Source organism: Capra hircus, chromosome 1, assembly GCF_001704415.2.
Source record: "Capra hircus breed San Clemente chromosome 1, ASM170441v1, whole genome shotgun sequence".
Lineage (NCBI taxonomy): Eukaryota > Metazoa > Chordata > Mammalia > Artiodactyla > Bovidae > Capra > Capra hircus.
The window spans coordinates 116439184-116461551 of NC_030808.1; the positions used below are offsets into that span (position 1 = coordinate 116439184).

Below are 22368 nucleotides of genomic sequence, written 5' to 3' on the forward strand. Positions count from 1 at the left end.
GGTCTCTCGTGTCTCCTTCATTGGCAGGCAGATTTTTTACCATTAGCGCCACCTGGGAATCTTAATAGCTTCCTTAATAATTCTGAACCAAAATACACTCTTTGTTTAGCAAGGCTCATTTCTTATTACTCTGCTTTAGCTTAAGTTTCCACACTACAACTGAGGAAATGCCATAGGAAAACTACATCTAAACAAAACTTAGGCACTCATTTGTAGCTTGCAAGTTTTCTATTTTTAATGATTGTTCAGCTTCACAAGCTAACAGCTCTTGGAAGTAATCAACAGTAGTTACTTATAATTTAGGTTGAAAAGAAGAGAAAGTGCCATATAAACCTGGTGTTCTTTCTTTTTAAAGAGAAAAGAAGGGTTTGTGTCTAGATACTTGAATTTGGTTAAGTTACATATTTAAATTCCTTTTCTCATCAAGCAGTTCAATTACCATTATTTCCTTAATAGCACTCCATTATTTTTTATGCCTTCCTAAGTGTACAATCCTTTCTACAGCCGAAGGTCAAAAAGAATTAAGGTAGCACACACACACACACACAAACTCCCAGTAAGAGACATTGTCTGAAGTCATATATTAATATTCCCTGAAATACTTAATGGTTCCAATAATAGTCAAACTTTTCACGTAAAGAATGTAAGAAACTCTAATATGCAAAAAATATAGTCTAGAATGGGCTTCTCTGATAGCTAGATCCGCTGGAGAAGGGATAGGCTACCCATTCCACTATTCTTGGGCTTCCCTTATGGCTCAGCTGGTAAAGAATCTGCCTGCAATGCAGGAGACCCGGGTTTGATCCCAGGGTTGGGAAGATCCCCTGAAAAAGGGAAAGGCTACCAACTCCAGTATTCTGGCCTGGAGAATTCCATGGACTGTATAGTCCATGGGGTCGCAAAGAATCGGACATGACTGAGCGACTTTCACTTTCACTGTTCACAGTCTAGAATGAGCTGCCCACATCATTTAATTAGAACAGTTCTCCTGTACTTCACAGCATTGACAGAACTCACCGTCAGCCATGAAGTAAATCCTAGCTTTCCCCAAGTGAAAGTGAAAGTCGCTCAGTCAGGTCCGACTCTTTGCAACCCCATGGACTACACAGTCTATGGAATTCTCCATATCCATAATACTGGAGTGGGTAGCCATTCCCTTCTCCAGTGGAGCTTCCGGAACCAGGAATCGAACTAGGGTCTCCTGCATTGCAGGCAGATTCTTTACCAGCCACACTACCAGGGAAGCCCAGCTTTCCCCAAAATCCCTATTAAATCACACTGAAGGGACCACATGAGAGGCTAGGTTGATTCAGTGAGGAAGGAGTTTATAAAAATGACAGAACCTTAGGGAACTTCCTGGTGGTCCAGTGGTTAGGACTCTGTGCTCTCACTGTCTGGGTTTGATCTCTGGTCTGGAAACTCAGATCCCACAAGCTGCAAGGCGTGGCCAATTGGCCATGAGAATGCCACTTTCTGGCTGAGAAGTCACTTCTTCCTCACAAATGTCACAACTATAGCAACTTTTTGTTCTGATCCATACCTTTCTCCTTACCGGATACCCAACTGCTCCTGTTTACATACTTCGTTTTCCCCTGTGCCAACCCACCAAGTCTTGAAGCTTTTCTCCTATGGCTGGAGCTCCTTTCCACTGATTTGTTCACGTCACTTACTTATTCACTCCTTTATTTACTTCGAAGAGTTAGAATACAAAAGAATATTTGAGGAAAATCACATGCAACACCCCCATCTCATAGAGCTGAGATAAATATGGCAGTCAAAAATGCACACACACACACACACACACACACACACACACACCACAAATAAGGGACTGAACTATTTATACAAGTGCTTTTGTGCAAAGACAGCTGTATCCAGAGTATAGGCAACTTGTGTTTGATGCTAAATTCATTCACTCAACAACTAACTGCTTTCCATTTGGGTGGGTACTGTGAATATGAGCCCAGAAACTTCTTCTGTTTGGAATTTCCAGATATATTCAATGATAAGCTCAAATACTTTACAAGTTTGTTTACATTTTTACTTTGATGAGTTCATGTTCTCATTGTAATGGAGGATTTTAAAAGACTTGGAAATTGAGGGCATGTAGGAAAATCAAAAGATTTAACAGAAATCAGATAAGCCTTCCCCAAATGCACAGTGCCAGGAGCAACCAGTAGCATAAAACTTCCATGCAATGTTGGCGATGCTGCACCACAAACAGACGCACTCAGGAGAAAGGAGGAACTGAAAAAAGGCAAAGGAAGGTAGCAGCAAAGCCAAGGGCACCTGTGGACACCGCCCAGCAAAGCCCAGGCCAATGGCTCACAAACCCCTGTAATTAAGTTTAAGGCACAGACATCAATCAAACGTCTCCTTGGATCAGAACTAGGCAGAATCATCGAGAACAGGACACCCTTGCCTTTGTCTGCCACCTTCAATTCTCAGGGATACAAGACCCTCCCTGTTCCAAGTCCTCTCATTATTCCCTGAAAAGGTAAGAGTCGTCTCAACATCAGAAGTGTTCTGATACTGTTTTATTCATGAGGCACATCTTACTCAAACAAAGTCTTATAGGGAACACTCATACACTAGACAGATGGAAATGGAAGGGCTCTTAATGAGGTTGAAGCAAGAACTCCAGCTCCCCTGAAATGCCCTGGACCCCAGCCCAGAAACAAAGAAAAAGCTTGAAACCACTGTTCAGACCTCTCTGTAGAGACAGGAATGATCTTGGATGAGCCAGCCATATACTTCCTACACCCCCAGAGAAAAGGCAGCCTGAATATACTGTAAGACTGTCATCACTAATGTGAGGAGGGGAGGAAAGGCAGGAGGGGAAGCACTCTGCAAGTGGGCATTTGAGAAAATGAGAATAAAGAGCCAAAGCCACTTTCATGACACAAGATATAAACACAAGAGTAAAATCAAAAAGCCAAGGACAGCTACCAAGGGTGAGAAATCAAGCCATGGTATTTCTGCTTTCTGAAAATTTCTCAGAAACCATTACAAGCCTATGCTCTGAAAAATAAACTGAAAGACAGTTTTTCTGAACTCTTTGAAAGGTTACGTGCTCTGTTCTTTGTTGCTGTCATCGATATTCAGACTAAAGCCTAAAAATACAATATCATACATGAAATTCTATAAGCATCTCTGCTTCCTTGATTTCTTCATTAGTTCAACCAGAATTTATCGAGTACTTCCATTGTGCCAGGTGCTGGCAACAGAGCCATTAATATGACAAAGTACTTGACTTCAGGAGCTCATAGTCCTGGGGAAGGAACCAACAAATAGAATGGGCTGGGGCAGGACAGGACCTAATGGGGCGTGCCCTGTGGATGAAGCGACCAGGCATGGTCACAGTGAACATGGAGGAACCACAACAGGAGACCTGAACAAAGTGAGGAAGACACTGGGAGGAAGAGCACCTGCAAAGGTTTCAAGGTGGGACTGACATGTTGAAGGGGGAGGACGAGGAGGAGGAGGAGCAGAGGCAGCAAGAAGGCTGATGCAGCTGCAACAGAAGGAGTCTGAGAGCACAGGAAACTCAGTAAGTGACCTGGGCAAAGACCTGCCAGGTCAGAGGGCCTTGCAGCCACAAGCAAATCTCAATCAAAATCTCTCCCAGTGGGTGCCACCAAAGGCGTGCCCTGATGGGATGTGGGCTCTTGCAGTTGGCCACAGAAGAGCCTGTGGGGGTTGGAAGGAGAAGGTGTGAAGTAGGAAGGAAGGAGAGGAGCCTTCCGAGCACTGATCATGACCAAGAGAAGTTTTTATACACACAAACTAAACCACAGGACAAGGAGGAACAATTTCAGGCAAAAGGCATTTCACTGAATAAAAATAAGAAACCTCTCCAGGCTGGCTTATGTGCACTTTCTACAATTACACGCCAGCTCATGAGTTTAGGTTTGAGTTTCTGAGAGACGGGCCGTAAGAAGTTTTCAATAAAGGCTCTTAGGCAGTTTCCTCTTTCTTATCTGAGAGAATTCATTCCTGCTGCCCTCAATTTTTCAATTTATAGGACAGGATGTCCAATAATTATTTAGTTTTACACTAAATGAGCACAAATTCTGCCTGATACCCCACTGAACAAGTAGTTTATAAAACAATGGAAATAATTACAGCAGTGGTATTAAGACCAATCTAAAAACACGACCTTAAAAGTTTTCAGAGGAATGTTGGAGGAGCAGGGAGTAAGAGCATAAGGTATTTATAATGATGGAAAAATATGAAATAATCCAAATAACCTTTAATGGTTCTCTCCTTCAATGGGATGATGTGAAACTATTCAAAAGAGAAATGAACTTTAAGAACTGACAGGGGGGTCCAGAACCTGGCGGCCCAGTGGTTAAGACTTCACCTTTCAATGCAGGGAGCATGGGTTCTATCCCTGGTCAGCGAGCTAAGGTCCCACATGCCTTGTGGCCAAAAAACCAAAACATAAAACAGAAGCAATGCTGTAACAAAATCAATAAAGACTTTAAAAATGGTCCACATAGAAAAAAAAATCTTAAAAAAAAAACTGACATGGAAAAGCCATGGAGACATACTGCTAAGTGGGTGGGGAGCAATGGTAAGAGATAGCAACCTATCTGCTTTTCCAGGATTTAACAACTGCAGAGAAGGAAATGGCAACCCATTCCAGTATTCTTGCCTAGAGAATCCTGTGGACAGAGGAGCCTGGTGGGCTGCTGTCCATAGGGTTGCACAGAGTTGGACACGACTGAAGCGACTTAGCATGCAGAGATGCATGCACATTTATTGAGGGCTCTCCACTCTTTCAATATCACACTGATGCTTCATGAGTAATGATTATTATCTCACTGAATTCTTACAACAATCCTATGGGATACAGAGAGGTAGGGGTGTGGGTGGGTGTGTGGGTGTGTGATCAGTGGCTAACTCGAGTTCCTCTTTGGGATCTTATGGACTGCAGCACGCCAGGCTTTTCTGTCCTTCACTATCTCTGGATAGTGATATTCATGTCCATTGAGTTGGTTATGTTATCTAACCATCTTTTCTCTGTGTTGCCCATCCTCTTTGTGCCCATTTTCCCATCATCAGCATCTTTTCCAATGACTCAGCTCTTTGTATCAGGAGGCCAAAGTATTGAAGCTTCAACATCAGTCCTTCCAATGAATATTCAGGGTGGATTTCCTTTAGGATTGACTATTTTGATCTCCTTGCAGGCCAAGGCACTCTCAAGAGTCTTCTCCAGCACCACAAACCAAAAGTATCAATTCTTCAGCTCTCAGTCTTTTTATGGTCCAACTCTCACATCTGTACATGACAAAACCATAGATGTGACTATATGGACCTTTGTCAGCAAAGCAATGTCTTTGCTTTTTATTATCTAGTTTTGCATCTCAATTTCCTAGCTTCAGTCATCATCTGCAATGATTTTAGAGCCCAAAAAAATAAAATCAATCACTGCTTCCACTTTTCCCCTTCTATTTGCCATGATAAGTTAAGTATTTTAGCCTGACTCAAAGAGCTGCTAAGTGAGAGATTTGAATCCAGGAATTTCAACCCTGCAGCCTGATTTTTTAACCTCTACATTACTCATCTCTCAGAGACAAGTCCTTATTCACTAAGTGTATTCAATAAATTTGCTCCTGGATTCTTTCTTTTAAATAACATTTACAGGAAAAAATGTTAGTGTTCTGGGAAATAATTTTAGGGAAATTTATTTTTAATTTTAATGAGGAAACATCCAAAGTTCATGACATTGTAGAAAGTCAGTATGACCCAAATTGGGGTTACCTTCAAGATCAAGTACAAGGCAACTTTACAAATAAATGTTATTTAAAGGCTTAGTGACCTATAATAATTCTGTCAGCCCTCATTATATTGGTAATCTGTGCACACTACTGTCCAGCTGTCTGTGAATGTTCAGCACAAGGGATGTCATGGCACCCAGTATAAAATTAAACAGACACTCACCGTTTTAAGACAAGTTGAAAGATGTCACTCAGCAGACATTCTTTCAACAGTTCCATATGTTGATTACAAAGCAATGAGAGATATTTCAAGGTGAGGCTGATGATCAGCCTAATTACTAAAGGGTACAAAGCATAGGATCTGGGTACACTCCTGAGTCACTGAACCATCTCTGCACAAACCTGATCCACACAGAAACATCCTCGTTCTCAACGCTCAACCCCAACACATTCCCCTCTAGGGGTCTCCTCTCCTCTCCTCCACCACCACCACCATCCAACGGTGATTCATAATAGTGTTTCTTATTATCCTAGAAGACCAGAAGAGGGTACATGTTTGAGACACAGAATAAATGTCTCAAATTCTCAACTCAAATCTTTACCAGCTGTGTGACCTCGAGCAAGATGCTTAACCACTTTGAGCTTTACTGTCCTTGCTATATTGGGGTAAAATAACAACACTTACTCATATATCAGCTGTCAGGTTTTAATGAGTTACTATAAATAGGGTATTTAAACACAATAGCATCTGGAATGTTATAAAATTTCAACAAATGTTCAACAATTATTACTACTATTTTTATTAAACTCGTGCATAACTAGGAAGTATAAAGTCACCGAGTGACTATTCCTGTACCTTTCATTTTTACCATTTACAGAAAAATAACTGGTTACCCAAGGATACAACTTCCTGTCATCTTTTAACCCTTTTTTTATTCATCCATATTTCTAATCTGCCCATGCATTCCTTAGGAATGTTTACAACTTTACTTGTTTTAGTAAATGCAATTCACTAAAAATTAAAGCAAATTAATTTTTAAAAGTAAGTTGTTTAAAGTAAAGGGAATTCATTCAAGTCTCCTCCCACCCTCCTGGCTGGGTGGGGGCCCACCAGAAGTGCACACCACATCCAGTCTGTGGCTGAGTGAGCGTGAGTCGGGACCACCCATCTTGACATTCACCACAGGGCCCAGGTTAACGCCTGGAGAAAATCTCAGGGCATGAACTCTCCACAAAACAAACAAAAAAAAAAACAGCTAGGGACAAACCATAAAATGAAACAGTCACTGGTATGCAACTTACTCTAATAATTCCTATAGGATTTATTCTGAAAACTAGAGTGCTTAGTTTATATCACAGGACTGAATCAGGGCTTCCCCAAAGCCCTACTATTATATAAAATATAGATGTGCATTTTTCTAGCTTTCTGGCTTTCATCAAATTCTGAGAGGTCTTCATGACCTAAAGCTGCTACACATTGTCGATTTAGTAGTAATTCTCAAACTTGAGTAATCAGCTACACCCATCAATACAGTGAGGACTCACTGTATCCCCAGCAGTAAGATGAATGCTAGGTGACCCCAAACTTTTCTAGAAAACATCCTGAGCTCCCCAATTCAGATTACAGATCTGAAATATTTAGCACGTAACCAAAAATGTGGGGAGTCTGGAGAATTTGACTCCAAATAACTTAGAATTAAAATGCTGGAATTACAGAAGGGAGAAAATAGGATGGATTAGCAGAGACACATCATGAAGGAATCAGAATTAGAACAGAGAATAAACACAGCACAAAGAGAATGCACTGGGGATAAACTGTAAGCCAGGACTCTTTAAACTTTTGTTTGGAAAAGCTACAAGCTCTTTTAAGTAGCTGATGAAAGAATCCTCCTCAAGACTAGCACAGAGTATTTATACACAGTAGATGGTCAATAAATGGACTCATCAATGCCAACCCTACATCAAAGGAGCATTCACTACAAAGAGAGACAAGGTAGCACCTGTCTGTCTTGAGGCTCATTTTAAGGTATTAGGTAAGACCTGGGCTTTCAAAAGATTTGGAAACTTTGAAATTTCTATTCTGACTCTCAACAGTGTACCTACTATGGGGCAAACATATGTCTCATATGCCCATGACAGAACCAGTTCCTCCTGCAGCCCCACTCTAACTATAATTAACACCATTTTTTGCTCTCAAAGGAGAAGGCAATGGCAACCCACTCCAGTACTCTTGCCTGGTAAATCCCATGGACAGAGGAGCCTGGTAGGCTGCAGTCCATGGGGTCACTAAGAGTTGGACACAACTGAGCGACTTCACTTTCACGCATTGGAGAAGGAAATGGCAACACACTCCAGTGTTCTTGCCTGGAGAATCCCAGGGACGGGGAAGCCTGGTGGGCTGCCGTCTATGGGGTCGCACAGAGTCAGACACAACTGAAGCAACTTCGCAGCAGTTGCTCTCCAAAGTGCCCCAGTTGGCATATAAATTCTGAGATCACTCTATTCAAACCTGTTTTGGTTAAACCTTTGGTAAGTGAAATCTCTTCTGAAGTATTTCCTGGAGCAAGGAACCTCAGATCAAAAAGTTTCTCCTCAATCTTAAAGCTGAGCTGAAAAATACATTACAGTTCAAAAGGAGATATTCATAGCATTTCACAGAGAGCATCATTCTCAAAGCGAGCTATGCAGCCACTGTCCTACAGCACCAGTAATCAAATGCAAACACACAGACCTCAAGGCTTCAGGTGAACTTTTGTTTTTCTTGCCATTCCATTCTAAATGCTTTTTGCTAGGGTTGGGGCAGGGGGGTTTTAAGTTTGATTGATGATAATAAATAACATAGTATAAATTAATAAATATATACATCAGTTCAGTTCAGTCGCTCAGTCATGTCCGACTCTTTGCGACCCCATGAATTGCAGCACGCCAGGCCTCCCTGTCCATCACCAACTCCCGGAGTTCACTCAGACTCATGTCCATCAAGTCAGTGATGCCATCCAGCCATTTCATCCTCGGTTGTCCCCTTCTCCTCCTGCCCCCAATCCCTCCCAGCATCAGAGTCTTTTCCAATGAGTCAACTCTTCGCATGAGGTGGCCAAAGTACTGGAGTTTCAGCTTTAGCATCATTCCTTCCAAAGAAATCCCAGGGTTGATCTCCTTCAGAATGGACTGGTTGGATCTCCTTGCAGGCCAAGGGACTCTCAAGAGTCTTCTCCAACACCACAGTTCAAACACATCAATTCTTCAGCACTCAGCCTTCTCCACAGTCCAACTCTCACATCCATACATGACCACTGGGAAAACCATAGCCTTGACTAGATGGACCTTAGACAGCAAAGTAATGTCTCTGCCTTTGAATATGCTATCTAGGTTGGTCATAACTTTTCTTCCAGGGAGTAAGCGTCTTTTAATTTCATGGCATATACATAGTACTTACCAAAATTAGAGAAATTATCTTAAGCAAAAAAAAAAAAAAATTAACTCACTTTAAGAAGAACATACACATGCACAGGCCAAATAAAAACGTAAAAGAGGAAGGCACTGTCAATCAAAGAAAAGGCAAATATTTTGGTGCCTATGTTGCTATTGACTCCATGGGGCTCCATAGCCCATGCATGTCCCCGAAGGGTGGCTAACTGTCCTGGCTCCCTGGCCCTCTCTGCGGTCTAGGCCCACCTCGGAAATGCCTGAAGTGCATATGGATATTGCAGCTATCACAAAAGGGGGACATGTTCAAACATAGCACGAATGTGAAGTTACTAGACAGTCCTGGTTTAAGACAAGCTGTTTCAGTTTTAAACACTCTAGCCCCCAAAGACATCTGACCCAGAAAGTACCTCACATTGTCCCAGGAAGGGCCAAGGAGGTTGTGGTAAAGAGGTAAACCCCTACCTCTTGGTCCAGTGCACAAACTCGGACCTACTGACCGCACACCAACGCAATCAGGTTTGGTAAGGAAGGAGACCCAGGCTTGAATTAACTGGTTATCTCACTGGAGTTTTTTGTGTCCTGATATTATAACTTCCCAAAGAGACCAGATCCAATTAGCAACCATCCCTTTTTTACCTCTTATCTCCATCTCAGCTTCTAAATCTCAATTCAGTGGTCCTGCATTACTAAAATATCTATAAAGCCCTCAGCTGCAACTTGTGGGATAGACTTATTCTAGAACAAAAGTGTTTCACAGAATTCACTAGAAGGCACCGTTTTCAAACTGAATTTCTTAGCCACAGGAGATCACAGACGTAGCTTGGTGGGCAGCGAGTAGAGACTGCGTAGGCAAGACAACTCCTTGCTGCATCCCCATCTGCATCCAAAGATGCACTATCACCTGTTTAAATGGAACCACCAGAGTTCCAGCTAAGATTTCAGTAGGAAAACAATGGATTCTACTGCTCTCCCCCTCAAAACAAAACCTGACATACACACCATACACAGAAACCCCACTTTAGAACATGCTGCCAGAACCAGAGTCTGAATAAACATTTTAAAACGATACTACAACTGCCTGAATAAAAGTCTGAAAAATTTAAGGAGGAAAGGATCTTAGATAATCTTTCACACAATTCACTCATTAAAACTGAGGAATTAAATGAGCCCGTAAGCCTGTAAGTAAAAAACATATCCTTACAATATCATCTCCATCCCCACTTCCTGCCACGTTAGTTCACATCTTTCCCCAAAGTTCCACAAACCTTACCACTGACGCGAAGTGCTGAAATCCTATCTGCACAACTTCTAAGTGATGGTGCATCTATAGCATACAGGCGGATGCTCTAAGAATCAAAATGCTAAACCTGTTTCTAAGGTACGCCTACTGAAGGGCATGGGGGGAGGAACAGAATACAATTATTATCATCATCATCATCTTGACTTGCAGAAATCAACAGAAACAACACTAACATTTATTAGTTCTACTTGGTGCCACAAACTGCATGCATTCCATGTGCACTATTTCACCTAATGCACACAGCAACTCAGTCAGGGAGGCAACATTATCAGCACCATTTCCCAGGTGACGAAGGCCAATGCTAGAGAAGAACACCCACCTCCAGAGCACCATCACACCTTCCCCACCCTGCAGCAGGCAGAGGCACAGAGCTGCCCTCAGGATTCTAAAAGGGCCCAAGCTCATCAGCTTCTGATGCTAAATTTAAAGTGAACCCAGGTACAAAGAAAAAAAAATCCCCACATTCCTCGGGGTGTGTCACAAATCTGGTGATTCAACCGTGACTCTAAAAGTAGCTTTGGTAGCGCCAGTTCTCCTGCTGCCAGGGGTACCTTGGAATTTGACCAAGGTTCCAGTCCCAGATTACACTTCATTAATCACCTCGGTTTCCTTCCTTCTCCAAGAAGACATTAAGAAATCTTTTATCTGGTTTCTATGTGGCACTCATACTGGAATATACTAAAATTTTCTTATGTCAGCAGCAAGACAACAAAGAAAGTAGTGAAATTATATTAGAAATAAAAAGTGTGAGGGTCTGGAATATTTGTTTATGCCTCTGAGCTAGCTACTAGGTAGCTTCCAGATCTTTCTAATTTATCCACAAATAAGTAGTGTATGAACTCGATTTTGTGCCTCTGAATGAATCTGAATCACGAAGGTTGGCCCAGAGATATCTCAGCACCATAACGACCCACACATTGGAAGAATATGTTTATTGAGTCTGCACTTTCACTATTTTATTTATGAAAAATAGAGCTCCAAGCCAGAAAAAAATTGAACTTAAAGCCAAAACATACTGATTCTTACGTTGTCTTCAAACAAAATTTCTAAAATGAGTTCAAAACAAAAAAAAATAGTGGGGAAGGAAGCAGTAAATATGAATTACCATTCAAATGTCATCATATGTAGAGGAAACCTGTAATATAAAAATTTGTGAGAACCTCATCTACACCAAATGGTGCAAAGACACTTAGTAGATAGTCTGAACATAGTCCAGAGGAAAATTATAATAAAATACAGATCTGTAACTACTATATTTAAAGTGCCATTTCAAAATCATGTTTTCTCCAAGCAATCATTACCTTTGACAGATAAGAAATGCATTTCAAGTTTTCTTTAATTCTCCATTGGGGAATAATACTTATGACAGGCAACATTCATTCTGCTCTTCTATGTGCTTGACAGTCATATAATCCTGTTGTTCAGTTCCTCAGTCACGTCCAACTCTCTGTGATCCCGTGGACTGCAGCACACCAGGCTTCCCTGTCCTTCACTATGTCCCAGAGTTTGCTCAAACTCATGTCCATTGAGTTGATGATGCCATCCAACCATCTCAACCTCTGTCACCCCCTTCTCCTCCTGCCTTTAATCTATCCCAGCATCAGTGTCTTTTTTAATGGGTCAGTTCTTCACATCAGGTGGCCAAAGTATTGGAGCTTCAGTTTCAGCAAAAGTCGTTCCAATGAGTAGTCAGGGTTGATTTCCTTTAGGATTAACTGTTTGATCTCCTTTGCTATCCAAGGGACTCTTGAGAGTCTTCTCCAGCACCACAGTTTGAAAGTATCAGTTTTTCAGTACTCAGCTTTCTTTATGGCCACGGACTCTGCTGAGTTAAATATTACCACTGCTTTTGCAGGGATCACCCCAAGGAAGGGACTGCTGAGACACAGAGAGGTTAAGTAATGTGCTAAATAGGATCCACAGCCAGGATTGCCTGAGCCAGTCTCATGAGGGCAATTACTCTGGAGATCTCCCTCTCAATCAATCAGACATAATGCCTCTTACTTCCTCTCGACCACACGTTAAGAAATGTCACAAATGCCTAAAAGATAAATACGCAGAGGTAAGATCCTATAAATATTTAGACTAACTAAAACACACCAACTGGCGTTCAGTAAAACAAGGATTAAAATGAAGTTGTAAAATTACAGCTACAGAGAAAGACTGTACATCAGGATGCCTGCCAGGCAAGATCACTTAGAAACCATCCCAAATGACTGTGAGAAAATTTGACAGATTGAAAATGTTGACAATCTCTCATAATCGTTTCCTTTTAAAAACCATACCATCTCTTTTATTTCAGAAGCAGCTGCATCATGGTGCTGCTTTTTTTGCTTTGTCTTTTGAAACAAAAGGCTTCCAACAGGGTGATAATAAACATCTGAACTACACACAAATAGCACATACTTCATACGTAGAGTTGATAAGTGATATTTGGTTTGGTAAATGGCAAGAGATTATTGAGCAAACTCAAACATTGTTTTTCCCCACAATGGCTCACTTAAAAAAAAAAAAAAAAAACTAAACAAAATAATAAGCCTCTGTCATTTCCCACAAAACACCAGAATAAATTAACAACCAGTCAGCTGAACGAAAAAAATATTTACAAAATATCCTGTTTGTACGAGCTTTTGCTTTCCTTGACCAAGGGAAAATAAATGTTTCCTGCCTTCACTATGATTTCACTTCATCTCCTAGGCCTTTAATAACAGAAACTCATCTAGACATTGTTAAATAATGCTATCTGCACAATAAGCTTTGGTCTTTCCTGCAGGGCAGTAGGCCGATGTGATCTCGGGCAATGGAGAGGTACTTTTAGACCACACGGTTTGTCTACATTAGGAACAAACAGTAGAACCATAACAACTTCTGGAGTTGGATACAGTCAAGAAAGAGGAGGCACGTTCCATCCACACTCTGTGGAGACAGAGTGAAAGGAGGGATGGAACGGGGGGTACGAAAGAGGCTGGATGCCAGGCTTCCTCACCTAGGAGTCCAGGGGAGTGAAAACACTGAAGTACTCCATCAGATGTGACATCTTTAAAGGCTTGCGGCCTCCTGCATATTGCTCATTCCCTTTTGAAATTATGTTTACAGTTTGGAAGCATTTCTCTCAGAATTAAGTATGCCTGAGTTATAAAAAGGGGCTTCCCAGGTGGCTTCATGGTAAAGAATCCATCTGCCAAAGCAAGAGATGCAGGAGATGTGGGCTTGATCCCTGGGTCAGGAAGATCCCCTGGAGAAGGAAAAGGCAAGCCACTCCTGTATTCTTGCCTGGGAAATCTAATGGACAGAGAAGCCAGGTGGGGTCCATGGGGCTGCAAAGAGTTGGACATGACTGAACATGCACAAACACACACACAAGTTATAAATGACTTTTCCTATAACGATGGTTACTAAGCCAAAGATCTGTTCAAATGTGGATCTTTCCGTAAAAATCAATGTTAATTAAAACTTCAAAGCATATCACTTTGTACCTCCCATATACTCAAAGATAACACAGCTTCAAGAAAATTATGAGGCGACAATTAGCCTTTGCTCATATTAATAAGAGCCCCTACCATTCACTGGCTACTTACTTTGGCTGAGAACAGCAATTAAGAAAATACATATTATTTCATTTAAACTTTCAAACGACTTGAATGAGGTAGGTGACACTAGGGGAAACAGGGATGTAGAGAGATGGCATAACTAGCCCACCGTCCCCAGGCTGGTAAGAGGCAGAGCTTACTTTTGTACCCCAAGTTGACTCCATGTTATATGGGATTAACTCTAAAGAAACACAGATTAATCTCATCCTGACCCTTTCTTCATGATAAGAGTAGACAGATTTGCTGTTGTTTATGGTTTTGTTTTTTCCTCCCTTCACTTTGTGCTGGATGAAACTCTAGCCAAAGATGGCCAAAGGTTTCATGTCAGGGGCAGACTCTAACAGTCTGTTCAAGATCCCCTAGAGAAGGACGGAAAGGCTCCAGGAAAACGCACTGTGATGAGTCTGCAAAAGGCACACGGCAGCACAAAGGTGCTGCTTACAACCCACATGTTTCTGCTCAGCAACAATCAACTGCCATGGACTCTCTTTCCTGGATGCTCATTATTGAGACCCTCACTTTTTTGAACTATGACAAAAGTTTAGGTAGACATTTAAGTCACACTCTCGCACTATGAGGGTTATCAATTAGCATGAATCCTCAAAGTAAGATTTTTTTTATAAACTAATGAAAGCCATCGAGTTCCTCTCACATCCCCATTATTCAGCTGTTAGCTCTCTTTGCAAACTGCTTATTTTTACAGGAAAAGGGTCTCCCAACAATCTCATCAACTCCATAAGACAATCCCCAGCCTGCCTATTTATGACTCAGATGCTTTTACCTTTTAAGTGATTGTTTGTATTTTTAAATGAATAAAATATTAAGGGCCTTGCTTATAAAGTATAATATAAGGCTTCTGGAGAAACTACAAAAGGCAAAGGATCAGAATCTGATTTAGGCTTTTGGTGGCAGGTAACTAGGAAGAATGAAAAACACAGTTCTGGAAGTATTTATATACCGTGAATGGGACTTTTTCAAGATAGCAATAATTGCAAGCTGCCAAAAGCAAAATTCTAAAACGGATAAGCTGGAACGGCTCTTCAGTGAAATATATCAGAAAACAATGATTAACAAGGATGTATCAACAACACACATTTTCTCTGCCTGTTGAGGTATAATACTGAGAAGTATCTATCCAGTAAAAGTGGTATTACGTAAACATACACCTGGACTTTATGTGTCTTCTCTAAATGCAGCTGCTGGCAAAAGGACTTTCAGGCTTATTCATATGCATATGGTTAAGAACTGGACTAAATATGGTTTGGCTCAAATTGTAATATTAATGTGATAACAAGAGCTAACATTTATAGAGCTTGTTTACATATCATAACTAATTTTAAGTGGGAAAATGGGCAGCCTGGCTGCACAGGGCAGCTTGCTTGCATCAGGCAAAAGGGCACAGTCTCGCCTGGTGATAGAGACAGCTGGGGAATTGTGATCCCTTTTAATGTAAGCGATGAGCCTCAGTTATAACAATACTGCCATGGTTTTAATTATTTGAATAAAGGCTACTGATTTATCAAAAAAATACAGACATAATTATCTAGGTGAAGAGAAGCATGGAGAATAAAGGAACTGGATCTTCATCTTCCACATCAACAGACATGCATGGAAGACAAGAACTCTCAGTTACAACATGAACACAGGGATTGACACCCCAAAGCAGTAGCTAAAAAAGTGATCGAGGGAGCCACTAGGGTACACAAAAAGGGCAAGATTTATTTTATAAGTTTTATAACATTGATTAAAGTACATAAATACATAACTTCAACAAAAAAATGTTTTAATTGGTTTCATTTGAATTACCAACAAAAAGAAATCAAAATTAAAAGGATGTTTATATTTCTTAGACTAGGAAAACAAAGAAGGGAATACAGTAGAGGTCCTCATTCATTTACAATCATGTCCTTGTCTCTGAAAGATCTTGACTTCTCATTGAGATGGAGTCTTAGGAGAGAGGGTGCCCAAGAATTGCAAACAGGTAAGGTGCCAAGCCAAGGAAACCAACCTGGCCATGTAGGATGAGAGAGGACACAGAAAAACATCGTGCCCTCCACCCCAACAAGCCAGGTGACTGCATGAATAACAGATACAGGGAGCATCAGCAAAAAACTCTCCTCTCCCCAAAACGAGGAGATGGCCATTACTATCAGCAATTCAGTAGAAGGTTATATACACTGTCAGGAGTGGCCTAATCAAAACTCAAATTAAGCACCATAGGGATAACCATTCATTCACTTTTAGGGGGAAAATAAGGAAAAGCTCCGCAGGTGGCAGAGTCTGGCCTGTGTTTCAAGAAATGCACAAGAGGTCAACAGGTAGAGATGGAAGGAAGGGGCCAATTCAGCAAACCTGAACAAAGTCAGTGGTGGAAGAAGAGATGATGTGTTTGGAAAAGGGACACAGTCAAAGCCACATCTCCTGTTGCTGGGCCTCAGAGCAACATGAGGGAGAGTGTGGAGAGGGGTGGGTGCCTCCTGGAACAGACAGTTATTTCAATGGTTACTGGGACAGTGCAAAACTACAGACACGATCGATTAAAATACTGTAAAAGGGTGTGTGCCTCTTAAATCATCTAGCTTATAGGACACCCTCCTAGTTTAAACTGTTCAATTTCACACTGGACACACTTAAATCCCAGACACTAGCATTTATCTCATTGGTCAGGGATACTGTCATACCTCCAGGTTTCCCCAAGTGCTCACCTTTGCTCTTCCCTTATAATTTCCCAAAAGTGTAGAATTCATAAGACTCAGAGATTTGAGTTTCAGCTACCTCCAGTTCTCCCTTCGGCTTACAAAACAGAACCATTATAAAGGTACAAGTTCCTTTAAAAAAGGAATTTCCCCTCTTTGGCATTCTCATGTAGCTCTTGTTAGTTTTAACACTGCAATCATTATTTAATCCCATAAAACTGAACCAGCTTTGATGTGCACAGCCCCAAGTACGGGTTTTTGTTATTAAAAAAAAAAAAAAATACGCTCTTGGCTCAAGGTTTCATTGTAACTGAGCTAGTTCTAGCAGTTACTGGATTACAAACAAACAAACCTATTCCTGCATGTCAAACTGAGTATTTTAAACAGTCAGTTTATTTTTATATCATGGGTCTCAAGCCTTCAAAAATAAAAGCGAACACATTAACTTTTACTCTGGCCTTTATCGATGTTTAGAAGTCTCCTTTATGAAACATACCAAACATTGTAAGTAAAACTTAGGAGGAAAGAACAGATTCCCAGAGGAAGGGTGGCCAAACTGTGTCTGAACCTGGGTTCCCACAGGTCTGAGAAATACTCAGGAGAATCAAACTGAGACAAGTTTACTCAACAGCTATGCAGTTACTTTAATTAAAAGATTAAAAACATAAAATCTGTAATTTCAAAGTCATTCTACTTAGAGGAAAGCTAAATATTTTTTATTTAAGGCAATGACATGTCAGTGCAAATCAGATATAATAAATAGAACAGATGGTACACAGACATAATAAAACTTCAGACACTGAGTATCATCTCCACTTTTCAAAACATCAAAAGAAATTTGAAGGCTTTTTTTTAATGGAGAAAAGAAAAAAAGTGAAATTCAAAAATACTGTTCAGCACTTGTTTTTCAAGGAGTCACTACAGAGGGAGCTCCCAGCCCTGAGCAGTAGGAATGGCACCCCCAGCTCCATCCTCAGAACTACACTTGGCTTCTCAGCATGAAGATGTCATAGCTGTGAACTGGGTCTGGGAGCATCTCTGCTTTATCTCAATTCATGTGCATCCATTAGAAAGGTCTGCTTCTACTCCATTAGCAAAACAACTGCTTTTGCTTTGTTGACTACTCTGAAGCCTTTGACTGGGTGGACAACAACAAACGGTGGGAAATTCTTCAAGAGATGCAAAAAGACTCGAGAGTCCCTTGGACTGCAAGGAGATTGAGTGAAGTGAAGTCACTCAGTCGTGTCTGACTCTTTGAGACCCCATGGGATTTTCCAGGCAAGAATACTGGAATGGGTTGCCATTTCCTTCTCCAGGAGATCTTCCCAACCCAGGGATTGAACCCGGGTCATTGTAGGCAGATGCTTTACTGTCTGAGCCACCAGGGAAGTCCCAAGGAGATCAAACCAGTCATATAGCACCAGGTCTGACGGATTAAACACCACGAACTTATCAGTGATACAGAGCCACAAAAAGGACACGGGCATGCCTGGATTTTAGAAAGATCCTACTCATGGATGACTAGATGGCAGCTATTGTGGGTGGGGAAAAGATTGGAGGCAGGGCGTACAGGCCAAAAATGACCTTGAGTTTGGTGAGAATCATAGATAAGAAATATTTAGGTATTAAAAAAACAGATTTTGGTGATTGGATAGCTATGAGACAGTGAAGCAGAATGTAATGTTTCATAGCGCTTGAGTGATCCATGGACAACAGTACCAAATAAAAGGGACTTAAGGTCAATTGGGGCTTTCAGAGGTTTTATATCATTTTGATAATGATAATATACATATCTGATGATGAGCATGCTGTCTAAGGACAAAGGGAAAAGAAACTGGTAAAGTAAGTAAAGCTGATGATCTCGGTCCAAAACTGGCTGAGTCAGAAGTGAACAGAGTATGGGAGATCCAGGCTCTTCCTTCAGGGAGATGTATCATGACTGCATTAAACCAGAGGACTATGTAAGAAAAGAAAAGGATCCCTGGCAACAATCTGTTAAATAAGGCAACAATCCATAAATTAGCCACCTAGGCTTCTCAGGTGGCACTAGTGGTTAAAAAAAAAAATCTGTCTGCCAATGCAGGAGACACAAGAGAGTTGGGTTCAGTTCCTGAGTTGGGAAGATGGCTGGAGGAGGCCATGACAACCCACTCCAGTATTCTTGACTGGGGAATCCCATGGACAGAGAAGCCTTTGTGAGTCCTGGGATCACAAAGAGTCGGACACAACTTAAGTGACTTAGCATTCACTGCTGCTGTTGCTGCTAAGTCGCATCAGTCGTGTCCGACTCTGTGCGACCCCATAGATGGAAGCCCACCAGATTCCCCTGTCCCTGGGATTCTCCAGGCAAGAACACGAGTGGATTGCCATTGCCTTCTCCAATGCATGAAAGTGAAAAGTAAAAGTGAAGTCGCTCAGTCGTGTCCGACTCTTCACGACCCCATGGACTGCAGCCTACCAGGCTCCTCCATCCATGGGATTTTCCAGGCACTCACTAGCACTCAGAAATTAGAGACAAATAGGGTGCTCACTTGAAGAAAAATTAGAAGGCCCAACAGCACCAAGTCCAGGTTGGGAATGTGTAAGCCTAATACCTGGAGTAGAATGGGCACCAGCAGGCATCACGTCCCTGCCCCCCAGAACGGGGTGAGGCTAGAGAGGAAAATCCCTCAGGCTCGAAGGAGACGGCTTTGAGGTCCTTTCCATCTCTCATTTGATAATGATCTTGCCCTTTGCTGGTCAAGACACTCCAGTAAACACACACTTAAGAGTCTCCCCACCCCTTCCCCCTGGCACCGAAAATGGGAAATGTTCTGGTCTGGTTTACTCTCAAATATTTTCTCAGTTTTCCAACACTTTTCAAGGAGTTAGTGAGGCCGTGTGAATTACAACTTGGAAATACATCCCAATAAATACAGAAGCTATTCTTACAACAGCCTCACAGTCAAAGGTCACAGCCAGGCATGGGAAAGATCCTGCCTCCTCCTGCTAGCTGCAGCTCTCACTTAGCAGGTCGGTTGCACTCACTCACGTTCACTCTTGCTCACTGGCTCTCACTCTCTCTGTCTCTGCATCTGTCTCTCTCTCTCTCAGTACCCAGTTTCATACCGGTTACTGTTTGGTAGAGCCTGGATCATTTGTCACCCTAAACACAAATCAGATTGAACTCACACAAGCACAGCGGAGAGAGCTGGGCTGCAGAGAGGACTGGACATCTGTGGTCCTTGACATTCAAGTCCTTGGCGAGATGTCAACATTTCATAGAGCACTTTAAATGTTTTGTTTGAGAGCTAATACGGCATTCCCCACTGGTCAACAGGAGTCCAGGCGGAAAGCAAAGCAGATTTTCCTCAACATCAGATGTTACACCCAGTGGCTGACCAGTCTTGCCTTCAGAAACCACAAGAGACGGATAAACTGGTAAGTAAAAAAAGTCCATTCAAGGCAGAGTGTATTTAAAGAAAATCTGTGGTACCACTGTAAAAGGGCCCTCTTGTGCTTATCATGTCCTAGATTCCTTTTTGTAACAGACAGAGTGACAGATTTACAGGTGAGATTTTACTTTTCCAGGTTGAAAGACTAAACTAAGTCCAATTAATTTTTCTCTGTAAATGTTCTTTTTAATTGCATGAAGCAGGATTTTCTTTCATGACCTTATGCACAGGCTTTCGTAAACTCCTGTTTTAGAAATTTTATCTTATTGCTTGTAAAATATAAGACAATGTTGTATGCATGTGGATAGTGAGTTAAAATCAGTTTTGGAAATGGTAAAGAGCACAAATACAGCTGGGTTATGATGTAATCCTCAGAGCTGAGGGAATCCAGTAAAGAACTAAAATACTGGAGGGGAAAAAAACAGGTTTAGTGTAAGAGCACAAAAGGCCACAACCTCACTAAAAACTGAAACCAAACATGAAATATTTCATGCAAGCAAGCATTTTAAGTCTCCTCCGAAGCGAAGCGCTAAATGCCTGGGCTACCTGTGTGTATTTAAGGGTGAGTCCCATTTGATTTTCAAAGGAAAGAAACAGGAATTTTAAGAGCCTCAGTTGCTGTTTTAGCTTTTACTATATATCTCAGAAGTTGTTTATTTTTTCTTTAATGGAGTGTTTATTATAAGCTCTCATACATGAAATATTTCCTACTTTGAAACTCCTCACATTAATAATAATTTACATTCCCCAGGCAGTGTTAATAGTGTTACACAGAATCCCTCAAAATAATTCAAGTATTTTACTACTGACTTCCTTTCTAAAAATTTAAAGAAACTGAACTGCATAGATTCTCTCCTCACAACATCTATTTACTTTTCGGCATGAATTTCTCACACAAATTTCCTTTTATTTTTTCTCTTTAATTCAGTAAGGGACGAAAAAATTATTTTTAATGGAGGATAACTACTTTACAATATTGTGTTTGTTTCTGCTATACAACAATTTGAATTAGTTCTATGTATACACGTAACCCTCCTTCTGAGCCTCCCTCCCACTGCCTCCATTCCACCCATCTAAGCTCGAACAGAGCACTGAGCTGAGATCCCTGTGTTATACAACAGCTCCCCACTAGCTATTTCACACATGGCAGAGTATATATATGTCAATGCTATTCTCTCAATCTGTCCCACCCTCTCCTTCCCCTGCTGCGTCCACAAGTCCATTTTCTACATGGACCTCTCTACTTCTTTCCTGCAAAAAGGTAATCAGTACCAGTTTCTCTAGATTCCATATATATGAGTTAATGTAAGATATTTGTTTTCTCTTTCTGACTAACTTCCGACTGCACGACAGACTCTAAGTACATCCACCTCACTACAACTGACTCAATTTCATTTCTTTTTTATGGCTAAGTAATATCCCATTGCATGCATGTACCATTTCTTCTTCACCCTTTCATCTGCTGATCAACATCTAGGCTTCTTCCATGTCCTGGCTATTATAAAATCTACTTCAGTAAACATCGATTCATAAAGATTCAATAGTCCTGGCTATTATAAAATCTACTTCAGTAAAGTAGGTTTTCTCAGGGTATATGTCTAGTAGTTAGTTTGCTGTTTCTTATGGTAGTTTTATTCCCAGTTTTTTTAACTAGGAATACTCTTCATGCCTTTTTAACTGGGAATACTCTTAACTAGGAATACTCACCATACTTTTCTCCCTAGTGGTTGCATCAATTTACATTCCCACCAACAATCCAGGGGAGTTCCCTTTTCCACACATCCTCTCTAGCATTTATTGTTTGTAGACTGTTTGACGATGGCCATTCTGATCAGGGTGAGGTGATATCTCATTGTAGTTTTGATTTTAATTCCTCTAATAGTGAGTGATGGTGAGCTTCCTTTCACGTGCTTATTGGCCACCTATAGGTTTTCTTCTGAGAAATGTCTGTTTGGGTCTTCCACTTATTTTTTGATTGGGTTGTCTGTTTTCTGTTATTGAGCTGCATGAGCTGCTTGAACATTTTGGAGATTAATACTTGGTTAGTTGCTTCATTCGCAATTATTTTCTCCCATTCTGAAGACCGTCTTTTCAACTTTATAGTTCCCTATGCTATGCAAAAGCTTTTAAGCTTAATTAGGTCCCATTTGTTTATTTTTCGTTTTATTTCCATTACTTTAGGAGGTAGGTCAAAGA

General features: G+C 41.1%; 2 protein-coding genes across 6 annotated transcripts in view; one reads left to right on the plus strand and one right to left on the minus strand.

Moving 5' to 3' along the window:
* Positions 1-22368, minus strand: part of MED12L (mediator complex subunit 12 like) — a 360401-nt gene that overhangs the window by 173455 nt on the left and 164578 nt on the right. The gene's annotated exons all lie outside the window — the stretch shown is intronic.
* P2RY14 (purinergic receptor P2Y14) overlaps positions 1-22368 on the plus strand; it is a 62109-nt gene that overhangs the window by 10132 nt on the left and 29609 nt on the right. For 4 of the 5 annotated variants that reach the window (XM_013965768.2, XM_005675438.3, XM_013965769.2 and 1 more), the window contains exon 1: positions 19399-20158. The gene's annotated coding sequence lies outside the window, so the exon portion shown is untranslated. Of the gene's footprint in view, positions 1-19398; positions 20159-22368 lie in introns of those variants that run through there. The other variant, XM_018049028.1, reaches the window with a different exon arrangement.